At 37.6% G+C, this 19,676-nt stretch overlaps 1 protein-coding gene and 1 pseudogene across 1 annotated transcript in view; one reads left to right on the forward strand and one right to left on the reverse strand.

The window, feature by feature from the left end:
• LEKR1 (leucine, glutamate and lysine rich 1) overlaps positions 1 to 19,676 on the reverse strand; it is a 154,228-nt gene that overhangs the window by 107,797 nt on the left and 26,755 nt on the right. The gene's annotated exons all lie outside the window — the stretch shown is intronic.
• On the forward strand, positions 1,326 to 13,258 carry LOC118987490 (40S ribosomal protein S4-like; annotated as a pseudogene).

Consider the following 19,676-nt stretch of genomic DNA (forward strand, 5'->3'; position numbering starts at 1 on the left):
TGGGGAATCAGGCCTGCAATGTACCTAGACTGCTATGAGACTTGCTTTTGCTAAAACCCCCTAACCCTGAATTGAGGCAGAAAACATTTACTGCAAAGTAACTTCCCCAAATCCATGCTAAACCTTCCAAGGATGAGTGTAACCGGTTCAACCACTTTTGCCTTTTCATTTGCAAATATCCCTCTTCTGTGATGTGATTAGCAGCATCAGCTCCTTTGTTTTCTGTAAAAGGAAACCACCTAAAGCAACCTGTGCATAGTAAATGAGAACCATCGTGTAATGTGCCAGAAAAAAGAAATAAAGGCCTGTCATGGCAGAGGTCATGGCTTTTTCTCCCCTGAGAGAAAATCCATGCTCTCCCTTTTCCTCCACAGCACTCAGTAGTCCATGTGAATTTCTCGTATCTCATCCACAATGTGGTGGACCCCATGAGCTGGGGTCCGCATCATATCCAAAGAAAAAACATATACACCCCTATGTTCATTGCAATGTAATCTATAATAGCCAATGTATGGGAGTAACCCAAGTGCCCACCAATAGACGAGTGGATAAAAAAGGAGTGGTACATGTATGCAATGAATATTACTCAGCCATAAAAAAGAATAAAATCTTACTATTTGCAACAACATGGATGTACCTAAAGGATATTATGCCAAGTGAAATTAGTCAGACATAGAGAGAAAAATACCACATAATTTCACTTATATCCAGAATCTAAAGAACAAAATAAACTAACTAAATAGAAACAAACTCATAGATATAAGAGAACAAACTGATGATTGCCAGAGGGGAGGTTACTGGTGGGCAGGGTAAAAGAAATGTGAAGAGATTAAGTTGAAATTGGTAGTTACAAGAGTCCCAGGGATATAAAGTACAGCACAAGAATATAGTCAATATAATATTGCAATAACCATGGATCGTGCCAGGTGGGCACTTGAACTATTGAATGATCACTTTGTAAATTATATGGCTCCCTAACCACTATGCTGTACACCTGAAACTAAAATATAACATAATATTTTATGGCAACTGTAATTGAAAAAGAAAATTTAAAAAATTAAAATAGAATAAAATTATAGCCATGAAAAAGTCTAAAGATTCTTTGTTGTTTATTCATATTCATGAATGAGGCATTTAAAGGACAACTGGTCCAGTTTCTATAAGTTAATGATTACAAAGGGAGAAAGGGTGTTGGTTCCATATAAAAGAGAAGAAAAGTGACAATCAAATGTGACATGTGGACCTTGTATAAGGTCAAACAAGTAAACTGATTCAAACAAGTAAACTGTAAAAATAAAATGGAAGAATTGAGAGCTTTGGCGAATATGGCTCAGTTGGTTGGAGCATCATCCATTAGAAGGGTTGCAGGTCCAATTCCTGGTCAGGCACATGCCTAGGTCGTGGGTTCAGTTCCCAGTAGGAGCGCATATAGGAGCCAGCTAATCCATGTTTCTCTCTCACACTGATGTTTCTCTCCTTCCCTTGCCCTCTCTCTAAAAATCAGTAAGCATGTCCTCGGATGAGAATTTAAAAAATTGAGAATAATTTATTACAAACTGGGAATCAGATGAAAACCTGGGACTATTGTTAATTTGGGCACAATAATAATATTATTATATAAAAAATGGCACATCACACTGAAATAAATAGGGATGAAAAGAGCACACAGTCTTAGACTTGCCTTAAATTACTTCAGTGAACAAAAAAGAAAAGAACATGTGACAAAAGCTTGGCCATTTTTGAGTTTGTGTTAATGGGTATTTATTATATTATTTTCTCTTAATAAAAAAACCTAATGAATGAGGCACTGAAATGCTATCTGTAAGTTTCTTGGTGTGTGTAGGAATTAATAAATGATGGGCTTCACTGTGGAATAATCAGCTGGGGAACCAGGTGTGGTGTGATAGTACCTAAGCCACCTGCCAGAGTCGGAAGGTAATTATGAGTCTTTTGGGAGGCAGCATAGAGAGCGATCCCAGAAGCCTAAACATACCTATAATATATTTTTAATGAATACTCCTATTTCCAGCCCTACTTTGTAACTTGACAAGTACTTGTCTTAGCATACTAAGAAAAAAAATCAGTCAAATATTATTTTCAAGAGTCACATTTAAAAAAAGAACTTAATAGAGAAATGTATAAATTAAAAGGTTAGTAAAATATATATAAGATAGATGCTTTAAAATGATAAAATATGTATTAATAACTAGCAAAACATTAAATGGATCGACAACCCTTTCATTCTGATAAAAATTCCAACCCACCAAGAAAAATGATAATGATGAACTTTTGTATACCCAAAACATACTTAAAAACATGTAAAAAAAAATCTGTTCAAAATCCAATGTGAACAACTTAATAATGATAGTGTAAGGTAGTAACACACTTCTGACAGAAATGGAATGGCCAAGATCACATGAAAAATAGGTGAAGAAATTCAGTATCTGAATAACAATTAACCAGCTTGATGCTTGTATAGAATTAGAATTAGATTTAATAATCATTTTTCCAAACACATGATATAATCATAAAAATTTATATTAATCAGCCACAGTTGGAATTTTAATATAGTCTCAAAAACAGAAAAAAGCCCACATTCACTGTCCACAATAAAATTACATGAAAAATTTAAAACATAAAGGCAGTCAAAAATCTATACACATTGAAACTTATATAATTATTTAATAAACCTTAAGCTAAAGAGGAAATAAAAACTGAAAATAGAAGCTATTTAGAAATGAATGATAACAAAAATATTATATATGAAAGTATTCAGAGGGAAACTTATAGCCTTCGATGCATTTATTTAAAAAAAAAATGAATGGATATTCTGAGAAAGGTACAAATGGCAAAAACAATAAATACTCAGAAGCAAGGCCACCCCAGTAGCTATCAGCACATTCAGTGCCTATCTTGGTTTCTAAATACCACCCTTCAATAAAAGAAAGCAAGCCAGATTCTTATCATTATGGTGTTGGGGCAGGGGAAATTTAAGATGAGCCTAGAACACTGTGTGGGGCCAGAAGGTAAAGACGACCTCAAGGGAAGCCAAGGGTCTTTCACCCGTGTTGAAAGACCACGGGTGCTACCCCAGAGAGCTGCGAACAACCAAAACTCAAAGAACTGAGCAGCAAAATAACTGGCTATCGTATTGGATCATAGACCACAAAATCAAAGTGAATGAGTCCATCCAGATATTAATAAATATCTGAGTAGATAAGTAAATGGGAGAGAATGAACTGCTCTTCCTCACAGAGAAATTCCAATTAATAAATGTAGGAGAAATAAGGAAAAAAGAAAACCATGACTGTGTTAGAAGAACACAGTAATAATTATTAAGGGCAAAATCTGGTCACTTTAAAAGTGGGTGAAAGTTTTGAGGAGAAATAAAATATTTGAATATTCTCAAAGTATCCCTAAGATATGTATTAACTGAAAAGAGAAAATAATAACTGGACTGTGGAAGAACCTGGCAAACACTACCTTAGACAAGTGGTCAAGGTTAACATCACCTGTAATAAGACATGCTGGTGCCACCGTCACACACACTCTGACACGGTACGCAGAGGTATTCTTGCCCAAAATGAATCATCTCAATATGATTACGAGTAAGTAACAGGCAAACCCAAATCGAGGGGTATTCTACAAAATAACTGACCAGTGCTCTTCAAAAACCCCAGGTCAAGCAAGACAAAAACAGAGTGAGGAACTGTCACAGATCAAAGACGACTAAGAAGATCAGGGCTCTTAATGAAATGTGTGACTCCAGGTTGCATCTCGGACTAGAAAAAAGGATGTTAGTGGCAAAACTGATAAAATCAAATAAAGTGTGTGTGTCAGTTAATAGTATTCTACCAGTGTTACTGTTTTGGTGTTTATAATTATACCACACTTATGTAAGGTGTTACCATTTGGGGAAGTTGAGTACATGGAAACTGCTATTTTTGTAACTTTCTATATGTCTAAAATTATTTTAAAGAAAAAGTTAAACAAAGAATCACTTGTACACTTACAATGAGTGATATATATACATCAAATGTATCCATCGTATAAATTCTGATTTTATAAGGCGGGTGCATTTTTTATTTTGGAAGTTATGCAAGATTTTAATAGCAAAAATAAAAGGAAATACCCATCATTATACTGCAATGACATTTAAAAATTCCCAATCTTTTTGACAAGCTATTATATGCTCTTCATTTCACCATTCAAAGATAATAAGGAAAGGTAATATAGTAGTATTTATTCAAAATTCAACTTATTGCTGGCCATAGTCCCAGAAAATGAAGTTATCACATATTTCAACTACAAGTTACTATATCATATAAAAATATAATCATCAGAATATTGTTACAGTTAAGAAACCTACTTCACTTTTGACCAGTTTTTCTGCTATCAGTATTTTACTAAATATTTTATAACTCAAATTCTGCACTGCCATTAGGAAATGTAGTGTGACTTTATTTAGATCATCAAATAATGGTACCATGGCCTCAAATACATTTTAAGCATATGATGCTTACGAGGTTTATAAACAGACACCTCAGTTTCAGGGTTGGCTGGGAACAGCTCTACACCAGTTCCTTTGTAAAGCACCCAGTGACAGGGAGAACCCGAGTGGAGCTGGTGTGAAGACTTCCCTGGGTTCTGCTGTGTGCGGTCTCACAGTCGCCTAATTCAGAAGTTGCGAGCCGGTCCCTGAACTTGTTTTATTTCATTTGCAGCCTGGTTTGGTTTTTCTTGTAAACAAGCAGCAACATTTACAATCTGAGAGGTCCTACATAAAGATCCGGATTCCCGGCTTTACTTTAAAAATTGCGAAATTCAAAAACAATAGGTCCACATTTCCCCCAAAAAATAATCTCTGGAGCAGCTGCTTCCATTAATGAGCATGCATTTTCAGTTCACAGCAGCCAGTCTCACTCATGATTCCAGGTACATGCCTCACCCCACAGGCATTTGAGTTTGCCATCCCATTAATTCTAAAATTTGATAGCTGGACTTCAGATTTTTTTATAAGCTATTTAAAACCCATCTGAATGAATCTGACTACCTCAAGTATTTTTTTCTCTGAAATTTATAAAGGGTGGCTGTCTGTCATTCACTTGAAAAATTCTTTAGAATAAATGAATTCTACTTTTATTTTGCATTATAAATTTAAAGTCTAGAATATGTTTTTTTGGCCTAGCACCAAATATGCAAAAGGCATAGTGTAACATGCTTTTCAGATGTTTTCTCATTTCACCTGTTTTGAGAATCCTACCTCCAGCATCTCAAGTTCCTTTTGGTTCCAATCAAGGGATTTTTGTCTGGTTTTTAGCAGTTTCTTCACCAAATCAAATGTTAATCCTTACCTACAATAAGCCCCACCCCACACTCCCCCAAATCGTTTCATAGTAAACCAAGATCGGAAGTAACAGGTTTCTTTACAATTAAAACTTCTCAGAGCTTTTACTGTGCTAATGTGTAGAGTGAATCACAGAGAGATGATGAATGTGGAATATTTCCCAAACTCAAAATTTGACCACAGAATACTTTCTCAATGACATTTCTTAAGACATCCTGGAAATGTACTTTGAGGAGCAATGTTCTATTTTTAGTATTAATTTAATAATTGTCCCATATGACTACTTTTATTTAAAGTGGTGTTCATTTAAATAGGGTATCAGAAAGTATCAGCAAAAGGAAAGCTGAGCAGTAGCAGGCACTCCCAACAAGAACAGATTCCTCTTTCTAGTGAGTTCCTCAGAGCCTTATTTGGCCACATGAGCTGTCCCCTTCAGAGGGACTCCTGCCCAGGAGAGAGTCTGCTCCATCAAAGTTCCCCCCACCTCTACACACTGTTTCAGGCTTGCCTCAGCCTCCACCCCACAAACTTTCTTGATCATGAAACTGGTTTCCAGCTGCTGACCTCTGAGTTCACACTTGGCCCTCTGCACCAGATTTGAAAGAATCCTTAGCCAGACCAATGTGCTCCATTCTATTCCCAACTCAAACTGAGAGGTTGGGGTATATTCAGTACCCCAAACCAATTTCTACCCTAGATTTAGAAAGCCTATGAAGGAACATTGACATTTCCACATCTAAAGATGCTATTCCTATTGTTCTGGTGAAGTTGAATGCTAATATTTTTCTTGTTAAACATCAGTAAGGCCAAGCCAAAAGACACATGAAGAGAGCTGCTAAACAATGTGTTCTCATAGCAACAACTCGGCACATTGTCAAATCCACAGAGTCTGATCTATCTCATCTTCAGATATCTGTCAAGCAGCCCCCACCATGGCCTTCAAAAGCCATGGATAAAAATTAAAACTAGGGAAGGTCTTCCTAATGCCATTCCTCCACCAGGGTCTTGTAGACAGAAACTACATGATTTCTTTGAGATTTCTCCACTCTCCAAAATATAGAACCTGAAACCTGACAGCAAAGGCATGACTAGGAATCCAGAGCCCCTGAATAACAGAGATTCTCCTGTGCATCCTGACCTTATGAGGCTCCAGTTTCCCCCAAAGGGCTCCATTGAGAAACAGAAGCCAGCTAAGGAAAATGACTTGGAAGTTTGGGGATAGCTCCTTCACTGCAAACAGGAAGCTATCATTACGAGGCCTGAGGCTCTTCAAACAAGCTGACCATCAAACCAGGCTAAATCTTAACCATAATTCTCTCCACTCAGAGTCTCATCTGAGTCATGCATTTATTCATTCATTGAAGAACTTCAGTTAATACTAGAAACTGGTCAGTTGGTCACCTGGCATACCCAGAATTTTATGAGAGCACAGAGGAGGACTTCCTTAGTCAGGGGAGATGAATGGTAAAGGATGGCACAGGGTCAGTGGGAAGCAAAAGAGAGCATAACAAGGAATTCTAGAAGGGCATTAGCCAAAGCACAGAAGCTTGAGAGAAGACGGCATTTTTCTGGTTAATTCTTAATGGTTCATACAAAAGGACAAGAACTGAAGGCAAAGGAGATCATGTGAGCCATGCTGTGTAATTTGCAGGGTTTTTTTTCTCGGTGCTATGGAGCCCCTCGAGGATTTGAAGCAGGAATCAGATCTGTATTTTACAAAGATAGCTCTACCGGAAATTACCTAAGAAACTTCCACCAGGACTTGGGCCCAGGAGCATTTGTGCTCCTGCAACCTCCCTTTCCCACCAGTCTGTCCTCCCGCTGACTCCCCTCCTTCAGAACACCCAACTTAGGGATGCTGTCATTGATTGAGAGCATCAGTGGTCCCCCTTCAGTAATGCAGTGCTTATTCCACCCCACAGCCATGGCCATACGATTTCCCCACTCAGAGACTCTGCCTCCTGCCTTCACATCTTCGTCCTTCTCCCCTCTTACTGCTTGTTAGGACCAATTCTGACTTCAGGCCTGAGTTCAATAACCCCTGTGCAACTCCCTGCAACTTCATTCTTGTTGATTGTTTCGTCCTCCTTCAATAAAATAGGCTTACGTCTTGGTTTCTTGTAATCTTGTACCCTATTGGTAACCCCACCTTAATAGAGAATATTAAGGGTCTGAGACTAGACCCTTAATATTCTCTTTCCAGACTAGCATCACAGCCTTGCAATTCAGCATCTCTAATTGTCATCAGTGATAAGACTTGGATTTCCCAACATGAGCTCTACTCTCTGTTGGGGATAATTATTAATATTTTGCCTTGAACTTCTCCTGTTAAAAACTTTCCCCAGACATAACAACCCTCTTGAAAATTCAAAGGGTGTGTGCATGGTGCAGAGGGGGGGGGGGACGGTGCAGGGCAGAGGAGATAGTAAAAGACTATACCTATGCAGGACATAAGGTTGAGGCTGTTTTCTCTGGCATCTGTTCTAGTCAACGGATGGGTATAACTTCAGGTCCCAGCCCCTCTAGTAAGTTATGTACTTGTCCTAAGAAACCAAGCCATTTTCAGCTGAGTTCGGGGAGGTGATGAGTACAATTTATTCTAACTATTGCCTGATGATAACCTGGTCCCTCGATTTGACCCTCACTGACACCTAATCCTACGTCGAATGCCATAAAACAATCACCTTTTGCTTATCTCTTAAAATTATCTTTAAGAATTTCCTTCCTTTATTCAGATTTAAAAGATTCATGAACCTTTGATTTTTCTTTTAGAAACAAATCAGTGTTGAGTCTGTCTTGTAGTGTTAATAATCATTAAGTATGGTATTGTGTAATCCCAAAAGGTAAATGTATATACCTTTTGCTTACACTTAGGTAATCTTGGGTTGTATTTCCCAAAATGAAAATTTTCCTGAGTGAACAGTGTAAACAAATGCAAAGATGCTTATCTATCTTCCCATAAATACTTCAGTCCTCTTTGTTGAAAAGAAACATGGCTTTTAGAAAATAATTGCCCGTATCTAAGGTTGCTGCTGCCTCTTTTCTCATCCACCCTTCTGTCAAGGTAATGTTGGAACGGCAAGACTTGGGAGGAGGCTGGTCATGCTGATCTCAACAGCACAGAGCAGCCCTAGAGTTGCTTGGGAAACAGAATGCTACTTTATAATTTGACTGATTCCGAATTTCTTATACGGCTACAGGTTGACCTAAAGTTTGTCTACATTATTTATGACAGCAATATTAATATAGTACCTGTTTACAAACTTCAGAAAAAATACTTAAGTATGCATTATTTGTATTTAAAAATATTTAAAAATTATAATATTAGCTTTAGGAGTTTATTAAAGCAAATTCATCAAGTATAAAACCACACAATACTTTCCTGTCCTGGTGTATTAATTATATATACTTAAATGAATTAAAACTGAGCATTTATAAAATATTCTATCATTTAGATATCTACTAATTTAGATTGCTTTTGGCAAACAATCCTGAATTGTTAAGTCATACTGTATATATTGGATCAATTATAACTTCTCAGATTTTAGCATTTAAATATGTGAATTCATTTGGCTTTTAAATAAGTGAATTAGGTCATCATGCTACATATTGACATTTTATTGATCTTACAATGTTAATTTTTTAAGATCATATTGGGTTGGCCAAAAAGTCTGTTTAGTTTTTTCTATAAAATAAAAGTCATATTTTTCATTTTCACCAATAACTTTATTGATTTGGATATTTTGAGCATGTTGGCAATCTCCCACGTGGAACATTGATTGTTCTCAATTAATGTTTCGATTTGATCACTATCAACTTCAACTGGTCCACCTGACTGTGCAACATCGAGAAGTGCCCATCGAGAAATCTCCAGCACAAAACTTCACAAACCACTTCTGACACTTCAGTCCATCACAACACCTTTTCCATACATTGCACAAATCTTTTTTGTGTGTTTCAGTTATGTTTTTCTCTTTTTTGAAATAATAAAACATAATATGCCAAAAATGTTTGTATTTTCTTCCATCTTCAAATTTTAAAATGGCTACACAAAAATTCACCAATTTTGATTTTTTTAATTGCATGCTGATATGACAGCTGCCGCAATACAATCTAAAAAATTATTTCAAACAAAGTTCAAGACAACTAAGCACTACTAGAGTCACCTGATGGAAAAAAACAAATGAGACTTTTGGCCACCCTAATATTTCCCTTTAGCTAAGAAGACTTTCATACAATGATATCAGTAACAACAAAATAATGAACTCTGCTGTGTATTTACCAAATGCCAGACACTGTTTAATACTTTACGTGACTTGTAATATTTAAACATCACAATATTCCTATGACATAGATCAACTGTCAGCCCCAGTTGACAGATGAAGGAATAGAGAAGCAGAGAGCAAAACAAGGTGAATGAGGCTATGCAACCAGCAAGTGGCAGAGCTGGGATTTGAACCCAGGCAGCCTAACTGTTATTCTGCTACTAATGTATAATTGACTGTACTTTGCTCTGATTTTGTACTTTTTTGTGTGTGTGTGTTTAATTTTCTTTATTCAAGAATATTTTATTTTATTTTATTTTTTTTAATATAATTTTTATTTAATTCTTGTTCAAGTACAGGTTTCTGTCTTATAATCCCAACCCTTTGATTTTTTCTTTACACATTTTATTTTTTTAATTTTTATTTTTTTATTTAATTCTTATTCAAGTACAGTTTTCTTTTTTTTTTTTAGTTGTACAACTTTTTATTTATTTATTTATTTATTTATCTTTAGAGGGGAAGGAGAGGGAGAGAAACATCAATGTATGGTTGCCTTTCGTGCATCCCCTGCTGGGAGTTGGCCTGCAGGGAACTGGCCTGCAACCCAGGCATGTGCCCTGACTGGGAATCAAACCGCGATCCTCTGGTTCGCAGGCCCGCGCTCAATCCACTGAGCTATGCCAGCCGGGGCTCAAGTACAGTTTTCTGTTTTATATTCCCTGCCGTGCCCCCACCCAGTGCTCTCCATCTCCCTCCCATTTCTGCCCCCCATCTTATCTTTGCACATAATTTTAGAAGATGGATTTTTATTTGCATTTTGTAGTTTGGATTCTGCCTTGATTACATTGATATTTAACAGGGTTGGACAGGAAGTAAGAGTGTGTAATGTCATTACCACGAAAGGGAATTGAGCAGCAGTTAAAAACCACAAAAGTTACACGCTGAAGAAACGGTAAGCAGAAGATTAACCTTACTCATATTTCCAGGTATTTTTTTAATCCCCCCATAAAACTCAGCAGTTCACAGAGGGAAAGAGTTCAGTGGTAATTTTCACAAACCTTTGTTTTCACGAGCTTAAAATGTTTTCAGAATCAACCCCAGTTACTCTCTGTCTTTCAGCGTGGTAAGAATTTGGCATGCTGCTACTTTCCTCCTGAGAGAGAAATCCAAATGCTTGCCAGAGCACTTAATATTCTAGCTTCCACAGCAAATTGCTTTCATCTCCTTCTAACTGCCTCCAAACTGACTACAGATTTGGGCAAAAGAGAGAAAGGCACCGAAGGAAAGAAGCACAGGGGTGAATGTTGGTGCTTTTTTTTTTTTTCACTGAGACAAACAAAACATGCTTATAATTATGTGACACATATTTTTTTAGTATAATTCTTGCTATCAACCCTAGAAAGCTCCCTCTTGTCTTCCCTCCCACAGTAGCACAAAATACCAGGCCGACATTATAGTGTAAATGAGGTACTAAATGACTGGCTTTATTTAACTCATTGACAATTTTGAGTTTTATTTCAATAGCCAACTTTTTTTTTTCTTTAAAAGATGATGGGAAATGGAGAAAATTGTAACATAATCTTTTAGATAAAAAGATATGATTGAATAAAATATCTGGCCAAAAAATAGCAAGATTAATAAAGTCTATAATTTTGCATTTGTAAGAAAATAAATTTTTCAGAAATTAAGAACTATAAGATGGGTTATGCTAACAGGAATTTTTCAAAGACATAAATGAAATAGGTTGCGTTTCTTCACTCATCTTAATTACTTTTCATTACACGAAAAACATTTTTAGAAAAGAAGGAAAGACAGGCTTGTGTTTGGAGTGTGATGCCGATGAGAAAGACCTAGAACACTGGAAGAAAAATAGTGACAAATAATCCCTGCTTTTAACAGATGCAACTTAAAAAAATAAAGCCAGGCTAAAAGAAAAGGTTAGAAGAGAAATAAAAAAACTTAAGCAAAAGAAAAGGAGTAGAGCACAGCACATTTAATTAGACACCTCGTCCCTCAGATTAGCAGCCCCCCAAACGTGCTGGACACCCACAGTAACCATTTCAATTCTCTTATTTTCGTTTCTTTCTGTGTGCCTCTCCAAAATACTCTGGCTTAATATCAGAGAAAGCCATTAGCTTAATTTTACAAAGTTACATATTTTGCAAAAACAAAATTATTAACAAAAGAATAAGGAAAACTTAAGTCACCAATGCAGGTATGGCTCAGTGAGAGAGTATTGTGGACTTGGAACTAGTTCTTTGACTTGACAATGTTCTGCTTCCAGTCTAAGCTTCAGTCTGAAATATTCTGCTGTTAAAATTGGCCGTAAATACTAGCGACTCTCCCAATGCACATTTGCATTTTAACAAAAGTGTTGACCAACTGCTTTGTTTTACTCTTTTCCCCTTCCTTATGCCAGTCCTCTTTCTACTCCTAACCCTCCTAACTCGTTCAACCATCTCTTCGGCAATCCCATTTGACTGGACAGTTTCATGAACTGCGACCACATGCTAGACAAAATTACACGTTGAAACACATAGACATTCTTTCCTTTCCCTAACTATATCATTATGTTCACTGTTACCATTATTTTATTTGCCTGTTCAATGACAGAAAATGGACTGAACAACTCTGTTGAGTCTGTCAAAATAATAACAGAATGATATAAAATATATATAAATGAATATTCAAATGTCTTTCTCAAAATACACAAAGTTAGAAAATATCACTCATGAATAAATGAATGAATGAATGAGTTAACTTAAATCTTAACCTAGGGAAAATTTTCAAATGACAGTGGGAGAATTAGGGAGAAGCATTACTCTGATCCCAGCACCTTAATATAATAATTATGTCCCCATCTTTCTGTGCCTAGAGCAGCCATGGCATCCAAAGCATTGGATTCTGTATAAACTGACCAGTGTGTCTGCTCCTTGGCCATCCAACTTCCAGTCCCTACAAACTCAGGGAATGTCTCCCTGGCATCATTTTCCTAACGAGCAGACTGAAGCATACCCCAACAGGAGGTGAGGTAAAAAAGATCTGCGTGCAGCAGTTTTACTAAGCTTGATGGCAAGGTCCAAACTGATAAAATCTACCCTGCTAGTTTTATGGATGTCACCAGTGTTGACAAGACCAGAGAGAATCCTGTCTGATCTATGACACCAATGGTCGCCTGGCTGTTCACCTTATTACACCTGATGAGGCCGAGTACAAGTCATGCAAAGTGAGAAAAATCTTTGTGGGCACAAAAGGAATCCCTCATCTGGTCACCTATGATGCTCACACCATCTGCTACCCTGATCCCCTCATAAAGGTGAGTGACACCATTCAAGACTGATTTGGAACTGGAAAAATGACTGATTTGACACATGTAACATGTTATGGTGACCAGAGGTGCTAACCTGGGAAGAACTGGCATGATAACCAACAGTGACACCCTGGTTCTTTGGACATGGTTCATATGAAAGATGCCAATCTCACAGCTTTGCCACCTAGCTCTCCAACATTTTTGGTATTGGCAAAGGCAAAAAACAGAGATTCCCCTTCCCTGTGGAAAGGGGTCTGCCTCACCACTGTTGAAGAGGGAGACAAGAGGCTGCCTGCCAAACAGAGCAGGGGGCGAAATGAGCTCTCGGTGACATGACCGGAAGAGTCTTTGTACTCAGTTAAAGATAATAGAGCCTGATCAATTGCCTCTTTGGTATATGGGTGGGGGAAGTTTGTTTTAATTTACAGTTTCCTGCCATTCTACTTTACAACATGTAAAACAGATTGAGTTTTTCAGGCAATAATAACAATAACAACCACCATCACAAATTGTGTTGTTTTTTATTTTTTTAAATTTCTTATAGATAAAAATGACTCTATATTAGATCAACAACAGGATTAAAACTCATATGATTTCATGAGTTATTGTTTCACTGTTTTCCCCTGAGCAATTACCAGGGGACGTTCACCAGTACACCAATAAAGCAGAATATATAAATTAATCATTCAAATATTTTTCAAAAGAGAATTCAGAATTCAAAGCTACCATCCTGATGGCCACTCAAAATATCTAAAAAAAAATCCATAATATTTACCAATAGATGTTACTAAATATGAACTCTTGTTCCTTGTTTTTATCAAAAGCAATCTATTATTTACTAACATAACATTTGTGAAAAAAATGTTCTCTATGAAAATAAGTGTGGTTTTCCTTTACCTTTAACTCATGTATGGTATGTGTCCTTTGAACATAAAGGGTCCTGAAGGGGAAAAAAAACTTTTTAAAAATGTTTGTTAAACTCATCTACATAATTGACACACAAAATGTATAATTATTCAAAGTAAAATTTGTTCTTTTTCCTCTGAGACTTGATTATCTAAAAGCTAACATCACATTTAGAATGCATCTCCTCCTTCCCAGCCTCATTGCCACACTGCCCCTCCAACTAGGGCAAGGAAAAGGTTACAAACCATTTTTCATTTCCCTTCTCTCTCTCTCCGCTTCCCTGAGGCACAGCATCCTCAGGCACACTGCCTGCTGGCTGCCACTATGAGACACATCCTGCCCCTTCTGAGAGCACATGGTTACAAAACCCAGGGGTAAGCATACACGGTGACAAAAGTCAATATAAAAATTAATGTCCATTAATGGAAAAATGGAATATAAATCCTAAAAAATTATTATGATTCAATGTTTTAAATTATACTTGAATGGTACACTTTCCGATGTGTCTTTGATATTCATCTGAAACCATGTAGAAGCAAACCATCTTTCACAGCTCTCTAAGCATTTATCTGCATACAAATATTAGAAGATTCAGCATGAGTGAGGTTGCCTGCTGAGAAGAAAAACTGAAATGCCAGGAGGCATATTAAAAACCAGCGTAAATGATGCAATTCATGGCAGACAGCCATCTCTAGGCCTACACACATTTATTGTTAATAGAAAACAGAGGCAGCAGCAAGAGATACGCCGTTCCACTTCTCCATTCCTGACATAGATATCATTTATAACACGGAACGATACATAAGTCTGAGTACCTTCCAGGAGGTATGTGAACATCCCTCTGTTATGGACAGCGGTAAAATCAAAATGGAATGCCATATGAAAACTTTGGCTTCAAAATTCATTTCATACATTTCAAACACTCAGTGTATTAGCAAACACCTGCCACGTACCCATCCCTGTGTGAGGTCCTATGGGTAATACAGGGAAAATAAAGGCAGTTACTGGCAAGACTTAAGCAGACCAACAAAACACAAAATAAGACAGTATATACTCAACTGTTAAATGGTTTGTATAAAATATAAATGTTATATGATATCAAAAGGAGATACTATGGACTAGAGTAACGAGATGACATCATAAAAAAGAAGGATCTTAAAGAATCAAGACAATCTAACCATAAAGGAAGAAATAAAATGGGTAGTTCAGTTTGGCTAATGGGAACAAACAACATACAACCACAGTGAAGTGAGAATGGCCCCAGAGAGTTTCCTACTAACTCAAATCTGTATCAAAATTATCTGGGGTGATGAACACACAATACAATATATAGATGATATATTATAGAACTGTACACCTGAAACCTACATAATTTTATTAACCAGTATCACCCCAGTAAATTCAATTAAAAAAGTAAAAAATAAATAAAGTCAAAGAAAAAATTGTTGCTGGGATGAATAAGTAAGATAATAAAAAACAAAGCCCACAGAACTACAGCAACGGAAGAAAAGTTAAGTATGACCAACAAATTTTTTAACCATTAAATATTCTTGCAATTTATTGCTAAAAGGAAAGAATACAATAATTTGAAGTAACGCTTTAAATGTAATTTATCTGTCTATGCTGACATTGTATAGAGAAAAGAATACTCTCAGAAGAGAACGGAAGGTTTTACAACATGGGGAGGGGCACTAAAGACGCACTGCAGCCGACCGAGGAGGAGGACGAGGNAAAGCCCACAGAACTACAGCAACGGAAGAAAAGTTAAGTATGACCAACAAATTTTTTAACCATTAAATATTCTTGCAATTTATTGCTAAAAGGAAAGAATACAATAATTTGAAGTAACGCTTTAAATGTAATTTATCTGTCTATGCTGACATTGTATAGAGAAAAGAATACTCTCAGAAGAGAACGGAAGGTTTTACATGGGGAGGGGCACTAAAGACGCACTGCAGCCGACAGAGGAGGAGGACGAGGACAGCCCCTGCAGGAAGCGCCCAGAAGGAGACAGGAACTCAAGGATTGTTCAAACAATGTTTTAGGTTACTGAAAACCAGTACAGGCCTTTATAATCCTTTTGTCAGCCCATGAAAGCAGGAATTTCTCAATTACAAATTGCTAAAAAAAAGAGGCACTCCCACACAAAACAATGCAATAAAAAAAACTTAGTTAAAAATTAGATACTTTTTTTTACATGTGTAAGTTATTTTCTTGAATAACAAATTAGTCATAAGCTCTAAGATAGTTCCAGTTTACTTTTTTTGTTCAAGAATAATTATCAGCGGTAGAAAAACATGAACTGTAGTTTACCAATTGCTGGAGGCACACATGGACAACTTTGAGAGCCAAAATCTTCAGGGAAGCCAGTCGTAGCATGGCCTCAACAATATTGGGAGATTTGCCTCCAGGAACTTGACTGAGTTCCCACAGTAAATATCAAAGAAGAATCTCCTGGAGATTGTAGCAGAGGAGGGGGGAAAGGAATATACCAGAGCCTTTGCTCTTTTTTTTTTTCGATATTCTGGGTACCAGATGTAATGGTGCCTTTGTTGGATGTACAGAAATATTTTTGCTTTAAAATGAGTCAACAGAAGTAACTAATATTCCAATACATGTCTAATTTGATAGAGCTTTTATGCAAAGTCTTAACTATGAGCAAGGCTGAGAAAGTGTCTGGCCTTTTGAGCATCTACAGGCAAAGTTTAGTTCTGCTGCTTACAAGAATCACAGTAGAGCATTTCTCTAACATAGGAAACCACCATATACTTTTCATATCTACGCATGTATTAATCAATTTCAACAAACATTTTGGAGCATTACCATGTGCCAGAAACTGTTACATGCTGGGGATAGATAAAGCAAAGAATCTGACTGGATTCCATAGCTCTTACATTATAGCCACAGATGCAAACATTAAACAAATAATTCTAAGTATGAAGAGCACTAAAAAATGGAAAACAAAGAATGTAATGGAAGCCTTTCAAGGGTCAGGAAATACCTTCCGGGGACCTGACATTAAAGCTAAGACCTGGAAAGGGAAGTAGAGAAAAGATGGGGGAAGGGCCTTCAGTATAAGGTACTGAAAAGGGTCAGGGTTGAGAGTTTAGTTCCTTTTAGGAAGTGAAAAAAAGCCTAAGATGACTAGCACAGAGACAGTGAGGATAACCAAGAGCCAGATATCATGCAGAATCTCAAATCATAGAGAGGATTTTGGAGTATTCCAAGGACAATGCACACCTGTGGCAGGTAAAGTGAAGGAATGGAATGATCATATATGTATTTTGACACAGTCACCTGAGCTGTCTAGTAAAGAATGGAAGAGTGTGGAAGGAGGGTGACCAGTTCACCTGGGGGCATTACTGAAGCCTGTGATGCAGCCAGGTGGAGATACTGATTAGCCTGGAGGTCAGTGGATAAATTAGAAGGGGAAGTGGGAATTCACAAGCCTACAACACTAAGAGGGTAACTGAAGCCCTGGGATTGGGTAAGATGGACTGGAAACTGAAGAATGTAGAATGAAAATAAACAGAGAGCTATGAACAGTGCCCTGAGAGGCTCCAACATGTACAGAGCAGGAAGGCATGGGGAGACCAGGAAGGGATAATGAGAAGGAATAGGCACCATGGGGGCCCACAAAAACCCAAAAGAATATGATACCACAGAAGTAAAAGATGAGTATTTGGGGTAGAAAATACTGTGTCAATACAGTAAGAAGTCAAGAAAAATAAAGAACAAGCATATTTTTTAGATTTAGTAACATGGAAGTAACTGGTCACCTGAATTGGAACATTTTCTTTGAAATGATGCTGTGGGAGCAGATTACGATGAGCCCCAATGTATGTGGAAGTGAGAAAATGAAGACAGTAAGTCCAGATAACTTATTTGGTAAGACTAGCGTGAAGGGAGAGCTAAGGCAATAGCCGGAAGAAACCTTAGATTAGGTGAAGGTTTCATTTGCTTGTTTGGAGAGTCTTGAGGAAATGCTGTTGCAAAGGAAGGAGTGTGTAGAGGACGAGAAAGTAGAAATACTATGAAAGGGGGATGACGGCATCAGGTTCCCGGGAACTACAGCACCAGTGCGAAGAGCGTGGTTAGTTGGAGTCAGGCATAACAGGGGTTTTCCAGGCTGATATGATGGACGGGGCATCATATGATGGATAATGAGACAAGGGACTTTAAGATACTGTCAAAGGAATGGTTGAATCACGGACCATGGGAACTAAGTTGGACTTAAAAAGAAAGTGATAACAGAGAGAGAAGGCAGAAGCACCAACAGATTTCAGGCCTCACTGAAACTGATCTGGTTGGAAGGCGAGGAGTGGATGAACAGAGAAGGGACATCCAAATGAGCAGTTTCTGGTATGGAGTCACTTGACAAATGGGAAAATTTTTTCATTCTCACCACTTCCTTAGATTACTTTAAAACCAGGCTAGTAATACATGAAGAAGATTTCTTGTTGAGTTCTTTGCATTGTTTCCAACTGTTCGCTAACAGTTCTGTGAACTCAACCAACCTGTCTCTTACAACTACTGGGTGGTTTGTTTGTACGATTGGGTTTCTTCAGCCCAAGAAGACAAGAGCCAAGATCAGGTGTGCCCTGTCCTTTCCAACACAGGTCTCCAATGACAGTGTCTTCATGTCATCACTTGCCATATCCACATTCGTTTGGTTTCTTCAACTAATCCAAATAGTGACATTACAGGAAAGATAAAAATTAAAAAAATTTAAGGCCTTGGCAAGGTAGCCCAGTAGGTTAGAGTGTCGTCCTGATACACCAGGGTTGCGGGTTCAATCCCAGTTAGGGCATATATAAGAATCAACCAATGAATAAATAAATAAGTGGAACAACAAATCTCTCACTCGTGTGAGCACTGCTGTTTAATTCTTTTTTGTTTGTTTAGCATCTATAAAATGGATATAAGAGGAGTTGCTGATCACACCTCACCCAATAAGTTAATTCATTTCACCACAATTTGAAACTGTTCCCATTTAGAAATATATAAGTAACATGCAAAGAATTTGAGAAGAAAACAAATTGCACACTTTTTTTTAAGATGTAGTAATTCAAGCCTGCAACAAATTAAAATCTTCCTATTCCTGAGCTAAAATAAAATGACCTGACTTGTTTATTCAAGCCTGCAGGTAAATGAAGCAGAAAGGAGGTGGATGGAGAGAAGAGGATGGGGAGAAAGCGAATAGAGAGGCAAGCTGGGTCTATGTTCTCTACAACAGCTTTGCTGCCTTCTCAATGAACAGCAGCATAGAGCCCAGCATTAAAGAGGCAGCCATCTACTGCCTATTAACATTCACTTCAGATACACAGATAGTACAGGTTCTCACTAATGTCTGACTGCCCTCCGAATTCTCTCTTGTAGATCTCTTGTAGATTTCTAGAGCTAAATCAGCCTGGCTTAAACAAATATATAAACAAATTAAATTAATAAAACCCACTTTCCCAACCCCCACTCTTTTCCTACTCCTATAAAAAGGCCCAGAGCACAGAAATGCCTGTAGCTCAGGTAAAAGGAGTCGCAGGAAAGCTGCACTTATGTGTTGGCCCTGAGGGCTGACATATTTAGTTTCCGGAGTGTTTTCTCCCAACACTCCTTCTCCCTTTTTTCCCCACGTTGTTAATTTTATGATGTTCCTTTAAAACATCTCATGTCCTTTTGGGGAAGGGGGTCATAATAAATAAACAGTAATAAGTTCTGCCCTGGCTGGCGTAGCTCAGTGGATTGACCGTGGGCCTGCGAACCAAAGGATCATGGTTCAATTTCCAGTCAGGGCACATGCCTGGGTTGCAGGCCAGTTCCCAGCAGGGGACACAGGAGAAGCAACCATACA

The sequence above is a fragment of the Sturnira hondurensis genome, unplaced genomic scaffold (assembly GCF_014824575.4).
Source record: "Sturnira hondurensis isolate 20B ecotype Veracruz unplaced genomic scaffold, ASM1482457v3 Scaffold0005279, whole genome shotgun sequence".
NCBI lineage: Eukaryota > Metazoa > Chordata > Mammalia > Chiroptera > Phyllostomidae > Sturnira > Sturnira hondurensis.